Genomic DNA, 26096 nt, shown 5'->3' with positions numbered 1-26096 from the left:
TTGCTCCATCTGGAAATTCAGCCTCTAGAAGCCATACTGTGACCATTAACCTGGAAAATATCATTTCCCAACTATTTGTCATTAGAGGCTACCGGCGGAGTTGTGACAATGCTCTGGCTCCTACTGGAGGTGGATCTGAGGTCAGGGAACTGAAGGAGATGTGGGAAAATTGTTCTTGAAGCACCTGCTCTCTGGGAACTATAAATCCAAGGATCCAAAGTCTAATATTTCCCAGAACCATCAGGGAATGAGAAGCAATTAGTAAGCTTGATGGAGCCTTTAAAATATGAAAGGGGAACTCGTGGCTGTTTCTCATTCTCATACACATCCTTATAACTTTTTATTTTAGGAATGTAACTTGTATATTTACCATAATGGGTATTTACATCATACCTGCATATCTAGTATTTGTAGATATGTGGATCTGGCTTGGTGTCTTTGCTTTCTTCTTTCCTTTCTGATGTACATTAATATAAACTTCTTCGCTTAAGTTCTGAGTGGGAAATGTCTGGAGACACCATGAACTTTGCTTAGGTTTCTCCCTCACTGATGCTAATAGACTACCTTTAAGGAATGTCACAGTTTTGTGGTTTGTTTTGTAACTGTAAAGAACAGGGATCCAAAGAGATTTATTCATTGCTGCTTGCTAACTTTGGATCACATGGCACATCAGAATTGGCATGTGTCCAAATCTATCCAGTTATTCCTTTTACTGTAATTCCTTTCAACGGGAGTTTTGCATGTGTGCTGTGATGTATTTTACCATAGAGATTTTAATTTGTGTTTATGACTCTAAAGAGGGTTATAATGGGATAGGAACATCTGAAGTAAAAACATCAAGATTTGTTGTTGATAGAAGGAGCCACCCTGCTCTGCATCGTGATAGTCTCTTCAGAGAGTGGATCAGACTGTCTGAAAAGTTTTCCAAGTAATCAAGGAATTTGAAAAATTGGGCACAATCTGCCTCAGGTATCTGGTGGTGTGCCAGCAAGATGTCCGAATGCACTGCAGTGTTCTTGACTTCGCAGGAAATATTTTGATCCTAACGTGATATTCACAGCACAGGCTATAGTGGTTTGGTCCCGAAACAGCGGCACATTAGCAATTGATAATAACAATAATAATAATAATAATAATAATAATAATGGCATTTGTTACATGCTTACTATGTGCAAAGCACTGTTCTAAGCGCTGGGGGGATACAAGGTGATCAGGTTGTCCCACGTGGGGCTCACAGTCTTAATCCTCATTTTACAGAGGAGGTAACAGATGAGGCTAGAGAAGTTAAAAGTGACTTGCCCAAGGTCACATAGCAGACCTGAGGCGGAGCTGGGATTCGAACCCATGACCTCTGACTCCAAAGCCCGTGCTCTTTCCACTGAGCCACGCTGCTTCTTGCCCCTTGAAACCTCACCCTAAAGAGCAGGAGAAAGGCATTATGATTCGTAATCACACCAATGGCTGCTACAGTCATGAGGAATGGGAGAAAATAAGCATATGCTGTATTACTGTGTACTTGAACATGGGCAACATAGATTTTGGGGAGAGCAGGGGGGTGGTTTGGAGGGGTGGGTTTCTTTTTTCTCTTTTTAGAACTGGTCCAAAGCTCAATGTTCAGTGCTTAAAGCTGGAAACAAGGAACATACAACCTTTTTTTGTCTATTTGATTTAATAATAATGATAATAATGATGGTATTTGTTAAGCACTTACTATGAACCAAGCACTGTTCTAAACGCTGATTTGTACTAGTGCAATTCGAGTGACCCCTATATAATATGGTTTCTGCTCCTTCCACTCCACTAAACAGCTCTCTCCAAAGTCACCAATGACCTGGTTGCACCATCCATCAGATCAGACTCTACTCCATCCTATTCCTCTTAGACCTCTCAGCTGCCCTTGACGTTGTGGACCATCTCTTTCTCCTGGAAAACACTATCTAACCTTGGTTTCACTGGCACTGTCCTTTCCGGGTTCTCTTCCTACCTCTGTGGCCAATTGCTCAGTTTCTTTCACAAGCTCCTCTCCTGCCTCCAACTCCGTAACTGTGGAAGATTCTCAAGGCTTTTTGAGCTCCCTTCTACTCTCTCTCTGCACCCACTCCACTGAACAACTCATTCGCTCCTTTGACTTCAACTACCGTCTCTTCACGGAAGACTCCCAAATCAATCAATCAATAGATTCTGTGCAAAGCACTGGAAGAGTACAATACTGTTGGGAGATGTGATCCCTGACCTTAATGAGCTTACCATTTAGAGATAATATACCAAATCTACCTCTCCAGCCCCACCCTCTGCCCTCTGCAATCCCACATTTCCTACTGCCTTTGGGGCATCTCAATTTGTTTGTCCCACTGAAACCGTAATCTGGGCAAAACAGAATTCCTCACCTTCCCACTCAAACCCTGTCCTCTCTCTTTCTCAGCATTCATTAATTCATTCAATCAGTCAGTCGTATTTATTGAGTACTTACTGTGTGCAGAGCACTGTACTAAGCACTTGGGAAGTACAAGTAGGCAACATATAGAGACGGTCCCTACCCGACAACGGGCTCATAGTCTAGAAGGGGAATAATGGTATTTAAGTGCTTACTATATGTGAAGCACTGTTCTAAGTGCTGGGGGCGGGGGGATACAAGGTGATCAGGTTGTCCCACTTGGGGCTCACAGTCTTAATCCTCATTTTACAGATGAGAGAACTGAAGCACAGAGAAGTTAAGTGACTTGCACAAAGGCACACAGCTGACGAGTGGCAGAGCCAGGATTAGAACCCATGACCTCTGACTACCAAGCCCGTGCTCTTTCCACTGAGCCACGCTGGTCAGCACCATGAACAACATCAGTGTCTTCCCTGCCTCACAACCTTTACACATCCTTCCCCTTCAACCTTCACATTCAGTCTGTTACTAAATCCTTTTGGTTATTCCAAGCTTCTATCATACTGGTTTAAGTACTTGTCATAAACTACCTCCACCACTGTGTCAGTCTCTTCACTGACCTCCCTACCTCTTGCCCTCTTCCTTCTCCAGTTCATTCTTCATGTTCCCTGGATATTTTAAAAAAAAAAGATTTTGCATATATGCCTCCACTCTTCAGAGCCTCCAACAGTTGCCCATTCATCTCTGCATCAAACAGACCTTCCTTACCACCATCTTTGTCAGTGAGCTCTCCCCAAAACAATCACAACTCCTCTCCCCTTGTTTTTTTCTTTTTTAATGGTATTTGTTAAGTGCTTACTATGTGCCAGGCACTGTGCTGAGTGCTTTGGTAGAGCCAAGCTAATCAAATTGGACATAGTCCATGTCCCACGAGAGCTCACTGTCCTAATTCTCATTTTACAGTTGAGGTAACCAAGGCAGAGGGAAGGTAAGTGACTTGCCCACGGGTTCACACAGTAGATGAGTGGCAGAGCCAGAATTAGAACTCAGATCCTCTAATTCCTAGCCCTGTGCTCTTTCTAGTAGACCATGCTGCTTTCCTTTACAAATAAGCCCACCTACTTCACTTCTCTATTACCTCCCATCACTCACTGTGGACCTCTTGCTTTTGCCCTCTCCCCTGACTGAAACTCTCTTTCCTTTCACATCCAATAGCCCATCACTCTCCTAAAGTCTTACTAAAATCATATTAACTTCAAGAAGCCTTTTTCCTTCCTCCAGTGTCCCCCATCCAGAGAAGTCCATATGCCATGAGCATTTGGTTCTCACCTTCACTCCCATAGGATTGGGACATATATACATGTCCTTATAGCCTGTGGCTTCCCTACTTCTAAATTATTTTAATGTTACACTCCTCCACCAGACTGTCAGCTCTTCCGGGGAAGGGATTGTCCCTACCATTATTGTATTCTCCCAAGCACTTAATACAGTGTTTTACACACAGTGTGCATTCAAAAAATACTACTAATTAAATAACTGGCTTTGGGCAATAAAGGAGTGTTGGAGTGGTATTGGTTTAATGCTAGGGTTTCATTTGAGTATCCTGGTCTGGCTTTATATCTTTCCTCTTGGTCTGTTTATCCATTTATAAAATAGACATAATGCTGCCTATCTGCAACCTGTGACCTGTGGCATCAAAGCAAATGGAAGAAAGAGCCAAATTCTCCTGGGAGTTATGCTTTTTATGGAAATCATGAATTAGGTCTGTCAAGAAAACAAATTCAGTCTTAAGTGGCCATTGGAGTTGAAAAAATTGTATTGATTCTAGAGAGAAATTGAATATCATTAGATTGTAAGCCCCTTATGAGTGGGGAACATCTCTTTACTTCTGTTATATCTTCCCAAGCAATTAGTACAGTGCTTTGTATTCTGTGGGCACTTAATAAATACCTTTAATTGAATACAACATTCCTTTCCTTCCTCTTCCCCTTTCTATTCGGCTTCAAAGTTTTTATTGAGTTCCATGATGCTCTGCCAAAACACCAGTTACTTAAATCAACAAGTCATCAAAAGACAAGCTCCTAAAGGTCATTTGCTTCACACTGCCCAACTGTGCAAAACATCAGTTGTAGATACCACTGTCTTACCCATGGTCCTGTCCCTAATTCTGATTTCATATTCTAGGCCAATCACGTGAAACTAGTTGATTATTGGACTTTGGTGGTTTGGGTTTTAGAGATCAGGCACATTCTAGGCACCCAGTATTCTGCCCTGCATTGGTCCCCTGAATTTTGTCTTTCACCATCCTGTTACTTTATAGTCCTAGGGATTCAACAGTCATTCTAGATGGGAGACTCCACCACCCTAATTTAGACAGAACTTTGGAGGATTATTTTCTGTAGACAGTTTATGAGTAGAGAGTAGCTTAAATGCTGGGAGAATCACTGAGTAGCACCTCAAACAAGCTAAACCTTTAGTGCCTTAAGGAAGCTGTACCTGGTGGTTAAAGAAAAGGTTCCACCTGAAAGTTGACCACTACCCCTGTTTCTTTCCATGGCTAGGAAATGTTTCAATCACCTTTCCCAGCCTTGGGAGTTTGCTAAGGGCTTGGATGAAAAGATGCAACCCCTTAAGCTACTCCTTTCTCAAGGTATTGAATCAGGTTTAGGGGCTGTGGAGCCTTTGCCCCTCCTCAGAAAATTAGAGCACCAAACTCTTCTCCCAATCAATTTCCAGAAGCAAATAAACTGTCATTACAGCTCCTGAGATTGTCTGATTACTAACAAAAAAAGCTGCCTTCTGTTAGAAACATTCCTAAAGGAGTGAATGCATGCATGGAGTTTGGTCCAGTGTAACAAAAAGCTGTTTGCTGGTATAGGCATTTGTTTAGAGAAAAGAGTTTATCCATCTCTTAAGCTATTTGTTTCTTTTCTACATAGACCCTGGTATTAGTAAGGGCTAGGCAAATCCTGAGACCTGACATGTGTTCGCTTATGGGAAAGCAGTGTGACCTAGTGGAAGGAGAGTGAGTCTAAAAGTCAGAGGACCTGGGTTCTAATCCCACCCCTGCCACTTGCCTGCTCTGTGACCTTCAGCAAATCTCTTAACTTCTGTATGCTTCTGTTTCTTCATTTGTAATGTGGACTTCATACTTGGCCTTTTGGTTAAACTGTCAGCCCCTTATCAGACAGGGACTGATTCTTACCTGATTCACTTATATATAAGCTCATCATGCTCTGCACATAGTAAGTGCTCTGCACATAGTAAGCGCTCAATAAATACGATTGATGATGATTGATGATCATGAGCAGGGAATGTATTTACCAACTCTGTTGTGTTGTACTCTTCCAAGTGCCTAGTATAGTGCTCTGCACACAATAAGCACTCAAGTAAAATCAAGAAAAATCCTCAAAAATCTCCAGTGGCTGCCAGTCAACCTACACATCAAGCAAAAGCTCCTCACTCTCGGCAAGCCGCTTAACTTCTCTGTGCCTGTTACCTCATCTGTAAAATGGGGATGAAGACTGTGAGACCCGTATGGGACAACCCGATCAACTTGTAACCTCCCCAGCGCTTAGAACAGTGCTTGGCACATAGTAAGTGCTTAATAAATGCCATCATTATTTCCCTTTTAGACTGTGAGCCCCCCCTTTTAGACTGTGAACCCACTGTTGGGTAGGAACTGTCTCTATATGTTGCCAACTTGTACTTCCCAAGCGCTTAGTACAGTGCTCTGCACACAGTAAGTGCTCAATAAATATGATTGATTGATTGATTCAAGGCTCTCCATCACCTTGCACCCTCCGCGCCTCTGCTGCTATCCTCCTCACTGTACCTCGTTCTCGCCTGTCCCGTCATCGACCCCCGGCCCACGTCCTCCCCCTGGCCTGGAATGCCCTCCCTCCACACATCCACCAAGCTAGCTCTCTTCCTCCCTTCAAAGCACTACTGAGAGCTCACCTCCTCCAAGAGGCCTTCCCAGACTGAACCCCCTTTTTCTTCTCCTCCTCCCCATCCCCTCCACCCTACCTCCTTCCCCTCCCCACAGCACCTGTATATATTTGTACAGATTTATTACTCTATTTTAGTTCTACATATTTACTATTCTATTTATTTTGTTAATGATGTGCATCTAGCTTTAATTCTTTGTTCTGATGACTTGACACCTGTCTACTTGTTTTGTTTTGTTGTCTTTCTCCCCCTTCTAGACTGTGAGCTCGTTGTTGGGTAGGGACCGTCTCTATAAGTTGCCAACTTGTACTTCCCAAGCCCTTAGTACAGTGCTCTGCACACAGTAAGTGCTCAATAAATACAATTGAATGAATGAATGAAAAAAGTACCATCGATGAGAATCTTCCCAGTGCTTAGTTCAGTGGTTGGCACACAGAACAAATGCCACATTTACTATTATTAAGTATACCCAAGCCAAGGTTGTGGAAGAAAATCTACATTCATTACAGCAGTCACTTCCTAATAATTGCTGTTGATTAAGGTTCGGCAGGAGGCTAAAGAAAAAATACGTTTGTGCTGTCAGTGTTTTCTTTTCACATCCTGATTTTTCAAATACGTCATCTGCCCACTCATCACTGATTATGTTTGTTGCCCCCATTCTTTGGAATAGTTTGGATGATGTCTTTTTATTCCATCAATGATATTGAGAGATCTGAGTTTGTACTTTTTTCCAGTAGTGTTCTCAGACTTTTATGTGTAAGGTTTTGAGGTCCTGTCACTGTGGCCCATCTGGCTTCCTTCCCTCTCAAATGTGCTAACCTGTGAGTTATGATCATCAGTCATTATTTTGCAAGTGCTGAATTTCTATGTATACGTATTCAACCCTGTTCTTGCAAGGTTAAGTATTTCTACAGATGGTGGGACTATTATTTCCCAAAAAGCAAAGAATGAAGATCCAAGGATAAAATGAGTTTCCTCAATGCTGTCAAGTTGAAGCATGAGCAGCATAAATCTTTGAAAAATCATTCCAATCTGCCTGGCAAATTAAGTGTACCATGGCAGTAACCTTTGCCTGAGATGAGTCAGTAGTCCTGATTGGAAGTTTATGCATCCCAATGTAGGGTCTTTAGGTCATTTGTACAGACATGAGAAAAGCAGTGCAAGAGGAAAATAGGCTATTTTGAGCTGCCCAAATATCAACTCAAACATTGCAGAAAATCTACTTGGGGCTTTTTTATCATTTCATTAACTTGAACAACCCTGGAAGTGCATGCATAATTCCCTAGTAATGGCAAAGTTGCACAGCACAAGATGGCAGGAAGGACAGCACCACACATATGCAAGATCACCCTTTTTACCCCATCTAGTCTCCAAGAGAAGAATTTTTTAAATAGGAGCTGACCTAGCCTTATAGTCTGAAACATTAAATCAGTGGATGTGACCCACTAACAGATCTTAACAGCTTGTGTTGCCAAAGCTGAAGACTGCACTAGGGTTTTCTCAGACTTGTGACATTCTTCATGATATTCAATGGCTTGTGGACTTAAGCCCCTCTCTCCTTGTACTTACCAAGTGATCCTGGTGCCCAATTCATGGCAAATAGATGAATGGTGCATGAAACATAAAATTTCTCCTTAGCATAGCTAGTATTATATCCAAGAGCCCAGCATTGCTTTTGAGGGCTGTAAATTCTACCACCACTGGAGATCATGGTATTCTGAGAGAGGAGCTTTAATTTTACTTATTGGAACTCAAGGTTTCCATACCAGGTTCCACAGAGTGGGAGCCCCAGTCTGCAATCCAGGAAATATGATATTCTTTCATTTGGTAGGAGGCTTTCCAAAGTGATTGGTGGTGTTCTTGGCAGAAAGCCTGGGTTTACAACTATTATCTCCTCTTCAATATAGAGTGATGGGCCAACTGTTGCCCAGAGTAGGGTTTATTCTGCCAAACCTGCCACTTGGGGAAGGGAAGGAGAATTGTGCCATTTGGTGCTATGAATATAGAATGATAATTCAAAGGAAGTTTTGATAGCAAAGCTAGTCCACTTTTAAGACAGAGTGTATTTGTTCACTCCCTCTACCTGGTAGCTATGGTTAGTGCTTTGTTTTTCCCTAGCTGAACAACTGATGATGTATGATGATGTATGATGTATGATGCTGTACACTGATGATGTATGTTTGGTTTTGTTCTCTGTCTCCCCCTTTTAGACTGTGAGCCCACTGTTGGGTAGGGACTGTCTCTATATGTTGCCAACTTGTACTTCCCAAATGCTTAGTACAGTGCTCTGCACACAGTAAGTGCTCAATAAATATGACTGATTGATGAAATGAAAAGGATGAATTGACAGGTAGATGTTTCTGGAAGATGGTTGGAAGTTTTGCATGATTTCAATCTCTCTGCTTTTCAGCAACTGTTCCCTAGCTAACAATTCCTTCCTCTCTAATTTTAAACATCAGGAGGTTCCAAAAACTTTCTATTGAAATTATAATACCTTTCCCATCGAAGTTTAGTGATATGGTGCTTTTACCAGTATTTAATTTCCTAGGTAGGTTGGAATGTGTCTTGAGAGATTTTTACCATTTTTCTTTCACTGTGATGGCACACCGTGGGGGGAGGGGTATTAGTTTCATCTTTTTATCTAATTAATTTCTAGGTTGGGAACTTGATTGACTTTAACATTGGCAGATTAGATTTCACTATATTTTAGTTGAGATATTCAGGTGCTGCCTGCTGAGTTTGGATTAGGCATCGAGAATGACTTCCTTCTTAAAGAAATCTAGTACAGGAGGACTAAGTTATCCAAATTTGAAGCAGAAGAGGAAGGTACCAGATGTAGCAGATTCAAAAGCACAGTTAATTTTTCAGTACAGGGAATGTTGTTTTTCCTAAGGCTATAAACAATGTTTATTAGTGTAATGATCATGCGATTATAATGAATGAATTAAAAGACTCCTAGGCTATGTTTAAGCCATTGCTGTTTTTTTGGCATACATGTTTAGAGGCCTCTCCAGAAATTCTGACCCTGGAATATACTAAGTAAATAGGCCCAGGACAACAATGGACTCAATGTTTTAGGCAAAGTTCATACGTAAGTTGCATATTTTATGGCTAGTTCACATGCAGGTGAAAATGAATATGTGACAAGGATTTTTTCTCAGGTTTTCCTTACAAAGTATCTGTGGGTTTTATAGATAGCATATATAAATTGTTACAACCAACAACTATGTTTGTCTTACACATAAAACCTACCTCCCAGTAGATGTTTCTTTTTGGTGAAACATTCTGATATGATAGTCCATTAGTGTAATTAAGTACTATATTAGCATGCCATCCTCTGGGTCCAGGACAAGGTGCAGTGGAGTTAAGAGAATTGAGAAAACACAATCCTTGTTGTTGAGGAACTGGTGATAAAGTGAGAGAAACAAAGCATGTGAAGTGTTCATTAGTACAAATAGGTACAGTATGTTTCCTCCCTAGGAAATGTGCCCAACAGAACAAAACATTCCATGCCCTCATGCTTGGCAAGTCGGCCTCTACTTGTCTGGTTGCTCTGACACTCTGCAGTGTTTATCCCTTTCCACACATCTTGTCATTTGTTCCCCTCTCCCATTGTCCTCTCTCCATCCCTAACCCTGTAGTTGTCAGGGCCACATAAAGGATCACAGAACCCAGGAAAGCAGCATTGCAAATTAGAGACACACACAATGTGCTAGAGAAGTCGAGAAGCGGGAATTTGTACCTTCACCAGAAACAGCCCTTCCCGGTTCTCTTGTGCCATCCCTTTGGGAAGGCCTAGGAATGAAAAATCTTTGCTAGGTTTCTGCCTTCTACCCCACTGGACTGCTAAGCACAAAAAAACAGGAATCCCAGCTCTCGTGCCCTCTCCTTTCCCAGTTGGGTTCTAGTTCTGGCTCTGCCACTTGTCTGCTGTGTGACCTTGGGCAAGTCACTTAATTCTCTGTGCCTCAGTTACCTCATCCATAAAATGGGGTTTGAGACTGTTAGCCCCACGTGGGACCAGGACTGTCTCCAGCCTGATCTGCTGGTATCCACCCCAGCTCTTAGTACAGTGCCTGGCACATAGTAAGCACTTAACAGATTCCATAATTATTATTATTATTACCCAATCCAAGTCCTCTGCTCTTGTCTACCCTGCATGATGGGGCTGTGAGGGAACAGCAGCCTGCCTCTTCAAATTGCAAATCTTGGGGAGTTTTGATTGTGACTGGATTCTGGACAACCTAGATGGCTAAAACCACAAGGATCCTGCCAGTCCCATTACTGTCAGAGCTTTTGTACTCTGAGCAATGATGACCCTGTAATTCTACTCCACTAGCCCCAATACCATCCTGTATTATCTATTGCCCTCATCTATTATTTTGGTTTTGTTGTTTCAATTTTCCTTACTTATCTGTCTCCCAACTCCTACCCTTCCTTATTATTAGACTGTGAACTTCTTGACTGCCAGCGACCAGGTGTAAAACCCACTTATGTATGTTTTCCCAGTGTTTAGACTGTAAGTTGGAGGTGGACAGGGACTGTATCTATCAACTCTTATATTATACTCTCCCAAGTTCTTAGTACTCTGTACACAGTAAGCGCTCAATATTTATGATTGATTTACTATAGTACTTTGCGCACAATAGGTGCTTCATTAATACTAATTACACTACTGCTTTTTGAGAAACTCGATTATATCTTTCCCATAGTAAGTTTCAAAAACAATGCTGTTCATTGTCTTGTCTTATGCCATCGAGTCATTTCCAACCCATAGTGACACCATGGGCACATCTCTCCCAGAACGCCCCACTCTCCATCCGCAATTGTTCTGGTAATGTATCCATAGAGTTTTCTTGGTAAAAATACGGAAGTGGTTTAACTCCCGTCCCGACATCAGAGATTGTGGTACTGCAGGCATCACAAGCATGCTCTAGTCTTTAGTAACTGTTAAAATCCAGCCACTTAGGCTGCATAACCATATTTCATTGTCCCTAGCTCCACCCCCCGCCCAGGGTCGCATCTGGAGAGTTTCCAGTATTCTACCAGTCTCAGCTACGAGAGGGAGAGTAAAGCCAGAGGGCTATCCGTTCCATTCCTAGCTTGGGCAGTGGCTAGTGAGTGGAAGGCAATCTGCTACAAGTCAAAACTCACCCATGCTGGGCAGCAGCAGCATGGGAGAGAGTTGATGGCAGAGACTTGAGTTTACTGCGCGGAAGGCGGCAGTGGTACTATTCATTAAGGACGTGAAATTTTCTTGGAGAGTAATATTGTTTGTATATGTCTGTGTATGTGCATGTCTTGCAGTGGACAATGTTGCCTGAATTGTAGCAGCCACCTTCTGGTACCTTGGTTTGTTTGGCCCAGATTCAAATCTAATCCCAAGTCTTGGAAAAGCACTTGTGAAGTTTTGCTTCTCTGCGCTCTCAATAGTAATTCATTTCAGTGGAGAGAGAACGTGATCTATTCATTCACAAATTTCTGCTTGGCTGTTGGTTGATGGTGGGACATTTTTCTTAGTCTGCCCTGGTTGCTCAAGAATATAGTGGAACCCCAGATTGAGATGGAATTAAAGCCTTCATTGTTCTGATGAACACCAGATGAAAAAGATTTTGATGATTTCCACAATCACTTTGGGAAAGAGAAAATAAGCTCCAGCAATGGAGCTATTCAAGATGTGCAGGTTCCTAAACTCTTCCAAATTTTTAATTATCCTGTCAATTGTCATGAAATAGATTTTTTTTAAACCAAAGCACTTTGATAGTCTCTTTCTCTTACCCCAGTGCGCAGTACTCCACAGAGAAATATTGGGCCCTTCCCCTTGAAGGATTATATTATTGATTCTTCTGTTCTCTTATTTATCAAATTCATGTGTAGATTAGGAAAATAAAATATGTGGCCACTCAATTATTTATGAAACAAACATCTGTAGAACTCTGTTCTCTGTTTTCTTTTGGAGTTAAAATGAAGGGGAGAGCAGGAAATTGAGGCAAGATTGTGTTTGCTTATTTCATTTTACAGAAGCTTCCTTGGCTGTCCAAATTTCACTCTTCATTCCCCATAGCAATTGTTTCAGCTGAAAACATCAATGCATTTTAAGTGCATGTAAATAATGTTAAGATGCAAAAGTAGTCATGTTGACTTACCTTAAAGCAGATGATATCAAGTCAAAAGAAATGGGCTTATCGATATCTAAAATGTATTTTGGTATTGCTGTAAATGAAAAGAACAGTGGAGTGGTTCACTTTCAAATGTCATTTTATATGATAGGAAATATTTTTAGGGTTTGTGCACTAGGGCTTCAGGAAATGGGTATCCAGCCATTAAAAATATTGTGAGATATTTTTGGCATAGCAAAAGAGAAATGAAAATGTAGGAGGTGACTGATTTGGTTTATAATTTCTTTTAGCAGTTATGATGTAGAAAAGGTGCATTCTTATTGCATTTTTGTAATGTAAAAGAAAATTGAATGATAAGAAAAATCTAATTGCATTAGAAAAACTATGAGGGGTACCAATGACTCTTGCACTCTTTAATTGTAAGACATGACTTCAGTGATCATGGTAGTATATGCTATTGGGTTTGTAAGAAAGACACTCTTGTGAAAATGCTATGCAAGTTAGAAGTACTAAGATTCAGATTCTGGAATACTAGCATATTATTCTTTTTATGGCAGAAAAAGGAACTGAGCCTGTGGCTTCGGGGACAGGTGAAAAATCACCAGAAAATGAGAATGGGTGCTGACAGGACATGTAAGAAGCTGAAATCAAATTGGTTAGCCATGAATAAAAATTCAGAATAAGCAAAGCATAGCCATACAGTAAAAATCAAATCTGTCAGTCAATTATATTTCATTGTTTTTCTGTGTGCAGAGCACTGTACTCAGAGCTTGAGAAATCGCAGTCAAACAGAATTGGTAGAAGAGATCCCTGCCAATGAAGAGTTTACAGTTTACAGGGGAAGACAGATATTAAAATAAATTATGGATAGGGGAAAGAGTACATATGTATTGTGTGGTTGGGGTGAGAATCAAATAATAATGATATTTGTTAAGTGCTTATTGTGTACCAAGAATTAAGTGCTGGGGTAGATAAAAGATAATCAGTTCGGGCATGGTCCCTGTCCCACCTGGGGTTCTAAGTTTAAATACAAGGCAGTAGGATTTAATCCCCATTTTGCTGATGAAACTGAAGCACAGAAAAGTGAAATGATTGCCCAAGGTCAAACAGCAGCAAAAGTGGGAGTCAGGTTTAGAACACAAGTCTTCTGTCTATCAGGTCTGTGCTCTTTCCACTTGGCCACACTGCTTTCCTGAGCACTTCTTCCAAGTGCTTAAAGGTTGCACAGCCAAATTCGTAATCAATCCGGAATGGATAGAGGGTAAGGGTAATAAAGGCCTTAGTCTGGAAGACCTCTTAGAGAAGAAATGATTTTCAAGGGCGTCTGGAAGATGGGGAGACTGGTGGACTGTCAGATATGAAGAGGGGGAGAGAGGAGAATGTTCCAAGGGACAGTGGCAAGATAGAAGAGATCAAGGTTCAGAGAGTAGGTGGCTTTTAAAGTAGCAAAGTGTTTGGGTTGCATTGTAGGAGGGAGAGGGCTGTTTGAGTGCCCTAAAGCAGATAGTAAGGAGTTTCTGCTGATGCAAAGGTGGGTAGGCAACAGTTGGAGGTTTTTGAGAAGTGAGGAGGTATGGACTGAATTTTTCAGAAAAATGATCTGGGCAACATACTGATGTAAGGGCTGGAAAGGGGAGAGATAGGATGTATGGAGATCAGCGAAGAGGCCACTGGAGTTGTCAAGGCAGCAAATGATGAGTGCTTGCATCAGCATGTTAGCAGTTTGGATAGAAAGGAAGGGGAGGATTCTAGAGATACTGTGAAGGTTCAACCCACAAGATTTCATGATAGAGTGAATGTGTGGGTTGAGTGAGAGAGATGATTAAACGATAATGCCCAGGTTGTGGACTTGTAAGACTGGGAAGATAGTGGTGCTGTCTAGAGTTTAGAAAAGTTAGGGTAAGGACAGGGCTAGGGTGGAAAGGTGAGAAATTCTGTTTTGAACAAGTCAGGTTTGAGGTATCAGTGTAACATTCAAGTAGAGATATCATGAAATCTTATGAAATCTCTTGCCCCTTCCCTCCTCCCCTCCTTAACTTTCATCTTCAACCGCTTACTCTCCACTAGTTCCTTCCCCGTGCTTTGCACCGTGCGATTCGCTTGAGGAATTTGGTTGGCTTACAAATTTGTCTGGATGACCTATCAGTTATACCAATCCTGAGGCGAAAGGGTAGACCTATGGTGTAACAAAGGTGCCTCCTCCCATCTCAATCACATGACACAATCTGAGACAAGTCTGGACCTCCAGGCCCCACTCATGGGGCCATCAGCCCACCTCAGTAATATGACTCAGTTGGATGAGAGCCTGGCTTTTCCCTAGCCCTCTCTGCACGGGCCCAACTCATGGCTCTGCCTCCCCTCCCCAGTCATGTCCACAGATTGGGGAATTTATTTATTTATTTATAAATATAAAGAATGCCTTCCAACCCCTCACCGAGATGGTTATATCCACAGACGGGTAGCCTTAGGACTGGGGGATTTATTTTTTATTTATTATTAAGTAAAAAGGAATCCCGCTGTCCACCTGCAGTCTCACTCATGGGGATGTCTTCCCTGGTCAGTTATACACACCAAGCAGGGGGCCTCAGTGCCTGAGGATTTTTTTTTTTTAAATAAAAAGAATGGTCACTACTGCCTGTCATGGCCAGTCATATCCACAGACTGGAGAGCCTCAGTGCCGTGGGATTTATTTTTCATCATTAAACAATAGAGAAGCATTATGGCTTAGTGGATAAAGAATGAGCCTGGGAGTCAGAAGTACCTGGGTTCAAATCCCAGTTCCACCATTTATATGCTGTGTGACCTTGGGCATGTCACTTCACTTCTCTGGGCCTCAGGTACCTCATCTGTAAAATGGGGATTAAGACAATCACATGTGGGACATGGACTGTGTCCGAACAGATTTGCTTGTAACTACCCCAACACTTACTGCAGTGCCTGACAAATATTTAGCGCTTAAAAAATTCAAAAAAAGGAAATAAACACAAGGCTGCTCATTGGTGCAGGACAGCACTAAGGATAGGTCTCTAGCTCCCTCCTCTCCAGTCCCGCAAACCTTAGGTCAGTTGGAGAAGGGAGGGGGCAAGACCAGTAGTTCTCTGTGACCCTCTAGAAGACTCCCAGCTGAGGCAGGCAAACTGGGGTCCTCCCCGCTGTTACGATTAATTTTAGGTTCACCCAAACATGCTTCAGTTTGAGGAAACTGCATCAGTCTGGGTTCCTTCCTCTCCAGCTTCACAGAAAGTCCCACCTCCTCTTCCCTGACACCAGCCCCTACTCACCAAATCAGGATATGTGGTAATAAAAATTATGAAACAGGTCATCCGTAGCCATGAAAAAGTAAACAATTGCAAAATGATGAAGCTAGCATGGAGAAGTAGCATGTCCTGGTGGATAGAGCTTGGGTCTGAGAGTCAGGAGGACCTGGGCTCTAATCCTGGCTCTGTCACTTTTCTGCTGTGATACCTGGGTGAGTCACTTAACTTCTCTGTGCCTCAGTTACCTCATCTGTAAATCTGGGATTAAGACTGTGAGCCCTTTGTGAAACACGGACAGTGTTCAATCTGGTTACTGCATATCTACCCCAGCGCTTAGTATAGTGCCTGGAACATAGTAAGTGCTTAAAAAAAGCCATTAAACATCATCTAGAAGGATTTTGTCTGAATAAAATGCCCTAGCACAAAATACACCACCCATTGTGGAATCCTTCAAGGGAGTGAGTGCAGATAACAATAATAATAATAATAATAGCATTTATTGAGCACTTACTAAGTACAAAGCCCTGTTCTAAGTGCTGGGGAGGTTACAAAGTGATCAGGTTGTCCCACACAGTCTTAATCCCCATTTTACAGATGAGGTAACTGAGGCCTAGAGAAGGTAAGTGACTTGCCCCAAGTCACACAGCTGACAACTGGGAAGCCGGGATTTGAACCCATGACTTCTGACACAAAAGCCCGTGCAGATGGATAATAGAAGGGAACCCAACCTGACCCTTGAGGCACCTCCAATATAAATTACAGAGAAATTAGAGAGCATTCATAGAGATCCGCTATTAAATATTCAAGAACATGGAATAAATGATAACTTAAAATGCTTGAGATATCAATCTAATTTTAGAAGATTTAGTTTTAATTCAAAAAATATAAACAATTCCAAAAGGATGTAAATCTGGAAAGTATATCTGTTAATGAAATCCAGGCCAGAGAAATGAATCTAAACGTCTGAAAATCATCAGATTGAATCAACATGCATCTTGTGGGAATTATTTATTAATATAATGAGTTACCAACTACTTCTTGAAAGTGTAACTAAGGAAATAACTGAAGACTGTAATGTGGAGCAGATAATGTTAAATACTTCTAAACAAGAAAAGAAAGCCTAGAAGCAAGTATTGTATTGGTGAGATGTGCATGGACATATATATATTTATATATAATTAACATCTGTCCTGTTGTTTTACTAAGTTACATGGAGACAAATGAAATCCAAAATAAATAACAGCATGAATTTATGTAGGACAAGTAATTCCACACAATCTGAATAACATTTCTTTCCCCACCTGGAATTAGGGAATTGGTGGAAGAAAGTAATTCACATGTATATGTTTTTTGGATAAATGTACTCACATATTCTCAAATCAAACTTGAAAATTTGATTGAGATCAACTGAGAATGTAATATTGTCATTTAGCCTCTAAAGACTTTATAGGAGAATGGTGAAAGTCGAGCTGGAGAAGATGTCTTTAGTGGTCTTCTGGAGCATCTGGCCTAGTGTCATTTAACATCATCTTATCTCTAATCTTATTTAACATTTAAATTAACCAGAGAAACCTAATGAGTAGTAAATACAAGGGAGACTTTATTTTGGAAAACAAATAGGCATATCCTTTTTAAAAGTTCAGAGCAGAAAGGGACAGCAAGGAAAGGGAGAGAACTTATCTATTGCCCAGAACACTCTCCCTCTTCATATCCACCTGACCACCACTCTCCCCTACTAAAAATCATATCTCCTCCAGGAAGCCTCCCTTGACTAATCTGTCATCTCCCCACTCTATTTCCCTCCATACTGCATTGTTTTAGCAATTGACTTACCCCTTAGGCATTTAGGTACTTACCCAACTCCCACCCCCACAGAACTTGTGTACATATCCTTATAGTCTGTTGTTTTCCCCACCTGTAATTTAGTAACATGTCTGTCTCCCCAACTAGATTATAAATTCCTTGGAGAATAGGGACAATATCTACCTACTCTTTTGCACTCGGCACCAGTGCTCTGCTCATAGAAAGCACTCATTAAATACCACTGATTGATTGCCATGATTTAGTTAAGTAGAACTAATGGCAGAACTGGAAAAAAAACTCTACTGGTTAGCAGTAAAAAGCTTAAAATAAGAGACTAGTTCATATTTCAAATCTAATCCCTTTTCTAAAATGGTTGAAATTATTACATGTAAAAATGATTCCTGATGAAACATAGGGACAATCTGTTTTCAATCTTGATAATCTATTTGTTTTTTTCCCCATTGCTGATGTACCATATTTCATATGTGATGAACATTCATTAATCTTGCATAAGTAAGTGAAGGAAAAATAACCCTCAAAATCATTTCCCTTTCTAATCCTATACTTGTTTTCACACTCTATTTCTAGTAGGGTGGGAACTAGGCACAGTTGGAGGCCTAAATGTCACTTTTGTTGATATTTTATTTAGTAAGCCTGGGTATGAAAATACAATGTTTTCTTAGGTCCCTATAGACAAAGTAGAATGCCATGATACAAGTGAAATTGTTCATTATAATAACTCTACTAATAATTTTCCTCGGGGAATGTCATTTAGGGCCATCATATGTTTGACAAGGATTCAGCTAAAAACTCAGTTGAGCTATAGTGTCAAAAACATTTGGCATCTGTTTAAACAAACAAAAATTCAGCTTTAAAATTTCCTTAGACTATATGGCAAGGAACATATCTACCAACTCCATTATCTTGTCCTCTCCCAAGTGCTTAGTGCAGTGCTCTGCACATAGTAAGTGCTTAATAAATATGATAGAAAACTCATGCATTTGAAAATATAAGAATGGATGATGATGATAATAATGGTTCTTATTAAGCTTTTACTAGTGTGCCAAGCATTGTTCTAAACACTGGAGTAGATACAAGTTAATCAGGTTGGACACAGTCCGGTCCCTCATTGGACTCACATTTTTAATCCCTCTTTTTTTTACAGTTGAGGTAACTAAGGCACAGAGAAGTTAAGTGACTTGCCCAAATCACACAGCAGACAAGTGGTGGAGCTGGGATTGCAACTCATGACCTTCTGATTTCCCTGGCCCGTGCTCGATCCACTACACCATTAGGCTAGACCCATGATCATTTGGACTACATAGGCTATGGCTATGGCTATACATAGGCTCATAGGCTATGAGCCCCATGTGGGACAGGCCCTGTGTCCTACCTGATTAACCCATCTCTCTCTTTCAACACACATCTTCAATCTGTCATCAAATCCTGTCAGTTCAACATTCAGAACATAGCTAAAATCTACCCTTTCCTTTCCATCCAAACTTCTACCATGTTAATCTAGGCACTTATCCTTACCAACCTTGATTACTGCATCAGCCTCCTTGCTGACCCCCTTGACTCCCATCTCTCTCCACTTCAGTACATAGTTCACTCTGCTGCCCAGATCGTTTTTCTTCAAAAACATTGTCCATGTTCACCCGCTCCTCAAGAACCTCTAGTTGTTGCCCATCCAACTCTGCATCAAATTGAAACTCCTTACTATTGACTTTAAGGCACTCAATAACTGTGCCCACTCCTACCTTGCCTCTATGATTTCCTCCTACAACCTACCAACACACTTCGCTTCTCTAATGCCAACCTTCTCACTGTAACTTGATCTTGTCTACCTCATCCTATCCTATCTAGAACTTTTCCCACCTTTCCATCCAACAGATGATCAGTCTTCCCACCTTCAAAGCCTTATTAAAAGCACGTCACCTCCAAGAGGCCTTCTCCAATTAAGCCCTCATTTCCTTTCCTTCCCACTCCCCTTTTCAGTTCCCCTGGACTTAGATTTGCACCCTTTATTCATTCCATCCTGAACACTTAGGTACACATCCATAATTTATTTATTTACCATAATATCTGTCTCCCCATCTAGACTTTAAGCTCCTTGTGGGCAGCGTATGTGTCTACTAGCTCTGTTATATTACTCTATCCCATGCGATTAGTACAGTGCTCTGCACAAAGTAAGCACTCAATAAATATTACTGATTGCTTGATTGTATCTACCCCAGAACCTAGAGTAGTCCCTGACACCCAGAAGTTGCTTAATGCATACTATAATTAAATATGTAAATGAAAGATAGTGTCTCCTGGGAATTGCTCAATTTAGGGGTAGTATTTTCATGTGGGTCGATATTTTTTAAATGATTTATTTGAAATATAGGGTGTCTTCATTCTATGGCAGGCTCCACAAATTACATTTTTACTGAAAAATTGCTTCAGCAATATGCAGGAAAGTTTACTAATGCTTTTGTTACTCTGTTAGTTTTTCCCATTTTTATTGGAATGCTTTTGCTTTAAGGAAGATGGAGATGGGGGATATTTAATTTGAGTAAAATAGGCCTTAAGCCTTTTTTGAATCCATAGATAGTACCTTGCATTCTTTATATCACAAAGAAATAGCAGGATATCAGAAAATATTGCTGTTATTCAAGGGAGAGTGAAAGCTGATTAAAGAAAATAAGAAAATCAGACACTTTCAATTGGTTTAATGTATCTTTTTTTTCAGAATCAATCAATCAGTGGTATTTATTGAGCACTTACTCTGTGTTCAGAGCACTGTACTAAATGCTCGGGAGAGTACAGTACTATAGAGTTGGTCGATGTGTTCCCTGCCCACTTTGAGGTTACAGTCTACGGGATAGGGACTTAGGAGAGGCATTACTCAAACAAAGAAAAACTAAGATACAGTAAGCAAAGACATGGCAAAGATGATTTAAAGAAGATGGTTGAATTAAAATCTGTAATTGCCAATGACATGCATTCTCGTATGTTAATATTTAGCAAACTCTTGTTTTAGAGAGGTTCAGGGGAGCCCAGATTTGGGAATTGTATCTGAAAATGTGTGTTTCTGAAGCAGATTTACCTAATTTTAAGAAAACACTTTCAAGTATTTCATAAAATTGAGAAGTTTGTGATTGTGGTGTTTGGCTAAAAACAGGAATTGGGTAATTGGGCAAAGTCCTTAAAAAGACTTCTATCTACCATTTTTCAGAATAGTGTGAAGGTTTAAGAATGGCAAAGAGCCTCTATAGATCCTCTTTCTCTTTAAAAGAGGAATCAAGCTGAAAAATTGTATATTCAAAAGATTATTTTTTATTCCTGTGATAAATCTAACCCAAATCAATCTGCACATCACCTTGGAAAGAATAAGCTACCATATGTCCACCTGTATGACACTGTAACTTCTAACAAACTATTCTCGTCTACTGCAGTGAGGAGAGACACTTGCTAAGTATAGCAAGGAAAAAGCAATAAATGATATCCATCCTCATTTACTAAGATCTTTGATTTCCATAATTTTTTTTTAATGTCATTTGTAAAGCACTTACTATTTTCCAGGCACTGCACTAAGCACTGGGGTAGATACAAGCTAATCAGGGTGGACACAGTCCAAGTCTCATATGGGGCTCACAGTCTTAATCCCCATTTTACAGATGAGGTAACTGAGGCACAGAGAAGTTAACTAACTTGCCCAAGGTTACACAGCAGAAAAGTGGCAGAGCCCCAATTAGAACCCATATTGCTGCATTCCATATTGCAAGGAGCTGAACAAACCAACTTGTGGAAATCCCTTCCAGATACTATTATTCAGTACCGTTCATGTTCAAATGAAAAATTCTGACAATATGCTCTATACCACACATCATAATGAGCATTGGGTGCATAACCAGCTGAAGGTTCAAAACTAAATAATGGTTAGCAGTTCATAGGTACTGGACCCAATTGTGTGTATTGTTTTTAACAATGACTTGGACGATGGAATTTAGAAACTCATCAGATCTCTAACTCTCATCTACAGTCAGAATTAGGGAGTAGGTCAGCACTGTTGCAAAAGTTCAAAGTGACATTACTAAATCAAAGAGGTGGATAGAAACAAAGAGGATAAAGTTTAATAGGGATAATTAAGACAATTATCCTATAAAAAGTACAATATAAAAGTACAATATGAAACTACAGAAAAAGATGACCCAGGGTTTGTAAACTTATTCTGAAACAGATATGCTTTTGGAAGCCAAGAAAATTGCCCATCTGGTGTGATTACTAAGGTATTAAATAAAAATAACTGGTATTTGTTAAGCTCTTCATTCATTCAGTCATATTTATTGAGCACTTACTGTGTGCAGAGCACTGTACTAAACACTTGGAAAGTACAATTCAGCAATAGAGACAGTACTTGCCCATACCAGGCTTACAGTCTAGAATATGTGGCAAGTATACAACTAAACTCTATGGTAGATATGAAATAGTCAGGTCATATACCATCTCTGGGGCTCTCAGTCAGAGGGGGATAGAGAACTGGTATTTTAACCCCAATTTACAGATGAGGAAACCGGGGCACAAAGAAGTTAAGTGACTTGATCAAGGTCATGGCATTTTGTTTTGTTGTCTGTCTCCCCCTTCTAGACTGTGAGCCCGTTGTTGGGTAGAGACCATCTCTGTGTTACCGACTTGTACTTCCCAAGTGCTTAGTACAGTGCTCTGCACACAGTAAGCGCTCAATAAATACAGGTGAATGAATGAATAATACTAGGGTCAAAATACTCAAAACTAAGAAACCACTAAACCAGAAACTCTTACCAGAGGCTTTAAAACACTCAATCTCCTTGCCCTCTCCAACCTTACCTCCCTGATTTCCTGCTACGAGCCAGCCCACACAACTTGGCTCCTCTAATGCCAACCTACTCACTATAGCTAGATCTTGTCTGCTTCATCACCAACTCCACACCTATATTCTGCCTCTGACCTGGAACTCTCTCCCTTTTCTTAACCAACAAACTCACTCTCCCTACTTCAAAGCCTTTTTAAGAACACATCTCCTCTAAAAGGCCTTCCCTGACTCTGCCCTCATTTCCTGTTCTCCAAGTCTGTTCTGCATCACCCTTGCACTAGGATTTTCACCCTTTATTCACCCTTCCCTCAGCCCCATAACACTTATGTACTTATAGATAATTTAATTTATTTATATCAATGTCTGTCTCCCCCTCTGGACTGTAAGTTTGTTGGGGGCAGGGAACATATCCACCAAGTCTGTTGTACTGTACTCTCCCAAGCACTTAGTACAGTGCTCTGCACTCAGTAAGTGCTTAATAAGTTGATTGATTCCATAACATGAAACACCTCTTGTTTTAATTCTAAAAAAACCCGATGATAGGAATGAAAATGTTTTCTTAGTGTTTTATGTCTTTGTCAAGTCAAATAATGAGTTATTTGAAAGTCTGACATAAATGCATTGACAAGTGGGAAACTAAACCGCTTTAAAAATGATTTGCATTTTTATAATGCTTTTAAATATTAATTCTTCATGACGTACCATCATACCACCATAATTTAAAGCCATTTCAAGAATATTTTAAATATAAAATCCCACCTTTCAATAAAGGCAAAATTATTATTCTTGGAACAGGATTGAATACAGTTACATGATAGTGAATGTCACTTAGATTTGTTGGACTGAAAGTATTCTAGAAATAACCCTTCTTTGTCTCCATATTTGTTTCAAAGTACCATACTTAAACATTAGGTGTCAGTGCCGTATGGCTTTTGCAAGGGATTTAGAAAGAACCAAAATGCTAGAGAAAAGGTGTCAGGCAGAGAGATTCAGTGAAATGTATGGTGGGTATGTGACTGGCCCTTTGAATTTGGGAGTTACCCTTAAATGATCACACCTAACCCACATCTTCCCAAACTTCCCATCAGTTAATTACTTCCACAACATTGCTGAAGTTTCAACTTATTGGCTCTTCCAGGTCACATGGAAAAACTTCTCATTTTAAAAAATATATATAAAAGAAGAGCACTCCATTTATTTTCACAAGATTTATCAATGGTTTTATGAGCTAAATAGTCTAGAATCACACAGACCTTTTTGTCATATAACATAACCTCTAAGTATCAAAACTGACAGATGGGACATGTTCATTTATGGTTAAGCATCTAGAGCAATCTTTCTAATTGGCCAAAAAAGGTAAAGAAGTAAACTGCTTCATCTCTCCTAATTAGCTTCCAGGCCCCACTGCTCTCTGCTTGTCACTGGCAGGGTCTTCTCAGTCATGAAAACTGGAGCCCACAGTAATGTCATTCTTTACTCCAGATGACCAAACTCTGATGAACATACTCTCCAGCAATTTTTGACCTATCAGTTGGGCTTTGAATCAGACACTCCCATCATTTCTTCCTAAGCAGAGTTGAATCCCTTTATTCGTTGTCTTTGCTGCATTGCTGACTACTACAGTGAAGCTGAGTCAGTGTATTCCAAATGATAGGCGGGTTTAGAAATCTGCAGGGACATTTAAAAATGGCTTTCAATGATTCAGTCCCCCTGTTAAATCTGTTTCAGTTGAGCTGGGTGTACAACCGAGGTGCAGTTTGCATAAGAGATGTTTGGTTAGCTTGCAAATTTGTCTGGGTGGCCTATCAGTTCTACCAATCCTGAGGTGAAGGGGTTGAACTGTAATCCAACATGGCACTGCCTTGCCACAGGCATATGATGCAATCTGAAATTTGCCTGTTGCCCTGCTTCCGCGTGACTCCAGTCCTCTCTGGCAAGGATGTTGCCCATGCTTTGGACAACTGCTGGCCCCTGGGGATTTATTTTTTTGTTACAGAAAAAGTGACAAGCACAAGGCTTTTCATTTCATCTCCTCCATCTGCCCTTTGAAGACAGACCTCGGACATCATGAGCCCTCCTGAGCTTTTCACACCCTACTGGGAAAGTTCAGCCCGGCTCCCTCCCCTCCCACAGTTCTAAGTGGGTCAGTGGTGACTTGGTAGCAACAGCAGCAGTAGCTCTCCCCAACTGCCACAGGGATCACCTGGGACAAAAGAACCAGGACAACGGAGGAAAACACTCCAACATCTGGCCTGGGTTCCTTCCTCCCAAGCTATGGGTTGCACCACCTCTGTTCGGAAGATTGGGTGAGCAAGTGATTCAAGCTGAGACAGGTTGATGAGGAGCCTATTAAAATATGCCCATCTGATATAGTATCTTAAAAGATTTCACCCGAACAGCTTTTCATAAAGCAAAATGCACCAACCTGCAGGGAAACTCCTAGGAAATGTTTCCTTGGGTTTCTTCTCTAACGTGCCTCTTCCATTCTGACTAAGCTTTATTTCCTGTAATTCCCAGCACTCAGTTCACTTTCTTCCACTTCCACCTTTGCCCAAACTATCCAAATTTATGGGATGCCCTTTCATCTCACAGCTCTCGTCTTTAAGAGGTCAAGGCAGGCCTCCAGAGAGCTTTTTTTTCTTTTTTAACCCATCCAGTCCTTAAACATTGAACACCAATTGCGAATCACTTCTCATACTGAATTCTTATAATTTCTTATTTATATTTTTACTTATCTTGCTTCCACCCGCTTACATTCTAAGTGTTCAAAGGGCTAGGAACAAGTACCTAATTTAACATGAGTTAAAGAGTTCTTAGATTGGTACTTAGTACACAACCTGTGGACACTAAGTAAATACCTGCTGTCCCAAATGAGTAGTAAGAACCAGCTGTTGAAACTTTGCTACCTGTTAGAGGTTTTATCGGGCCTTCTTGAGATTTTAAAGAAAAGCATGCATGCCTATCTATCATTAATGGTGTTTATTTGAGCAGGGCTTAATTTCCATATAAATTCAATTCATGGAGGTACTGCAACATTTTTGTCATTATAGTAACTTGAGACATTTTTGTTAGTGCATTCTTGTATTTCTGTTGGCATTGGTATCTGGAGAAGAAAACCGATTGCACTACTCAGGATACAGCTTAATAGTTGTAAAAGAGAGTGAAATTTAGACTATCTTTTTGCCTCCTATGGCTAATGTTGAGGTTAACTCTACCCATTTTACGTATCAGTAGCCTTCACCTGATGCTCTCTAGCTAATTCCCTCCAAAGTACTCCTTTATCTTTATCTTGCCTCTCCCACTCCACCACCTTCATGCTAATCCCTTTGCCCTCAAACTCCATCCCCACCCTAGTCTGTCAGACCACACATCTCCTCACCCTTTGATTCCTCCTAAACTCTCACTTCCTCCAACAAGCCTTCCTCAGCTGGGGAAGCAGGGTGGCTCCGTGGAAAGAGCCCGAGCTTTGGAGTCAGAGGTCATGGGTTCAAATCCCGGCTCTGCCGCTTGTCAGCTGTGTGACTTTGGGCAAGTCACTTCTCTGTGCCTCAGTTACCTCATCTGTAAAATGGGGATTGATTGTGAGCCCCACATGGGACAACCTGATCACCTTGTATCCTTCCAAGCGCTTAGAACAGTGCTTGGCACATAGTAAGCACTTAACAAATACCAAAATTATTATTATTATTATTATTATTATTAATTCCCAACATTTCAAGGAACACCAACTCTAGTCCTTAAATATTTACACATAT

At 40.7% G+C, this 26096-nt stretch overlaps 1 protein-coding gene and 1 non-coding gene across 3 annotated transcripts in view; both read left to right on the top strand.

Annotated features, from left to right (window-relative positions):
- The window catches only part of SHANK2 (SH3 and multiple ankyrin repeat domains 2), a 734882-nt gene that overhangs the window by 466076 nt on the left and 242710 nt on the right, over window positions 1–26096 (top strand). The gene's annotated exons all lie outside the window — the stretch shown is intronic.
- Window positions 11331–11469, top strand: LOC119944292. The gene has a single exon (XR_005455786.1). It is a non-coding gene; the product is annotated as a small nucleolar RNA SNORA7 (small nucleolar RNA).

Source organism: Tachyglossus aculeatus, chromosome 22, assembly GCF_015852505.1.
Source record: "Tachyglossus aculeatus isolate mTacAcu1 chromosome 22, mTacAcu1.pri, whole genome shotgun sequence".
Lineage (NCBI taxonomy): Eukaryota > Metazoa > Chordata > Mammalia > Monotremata > Tachyglossidae > Tachyglossus > Tachyglossus aculeatus.
This window is presented reverse-complemented; position numbering and strand designations above follow the sequence as displayed.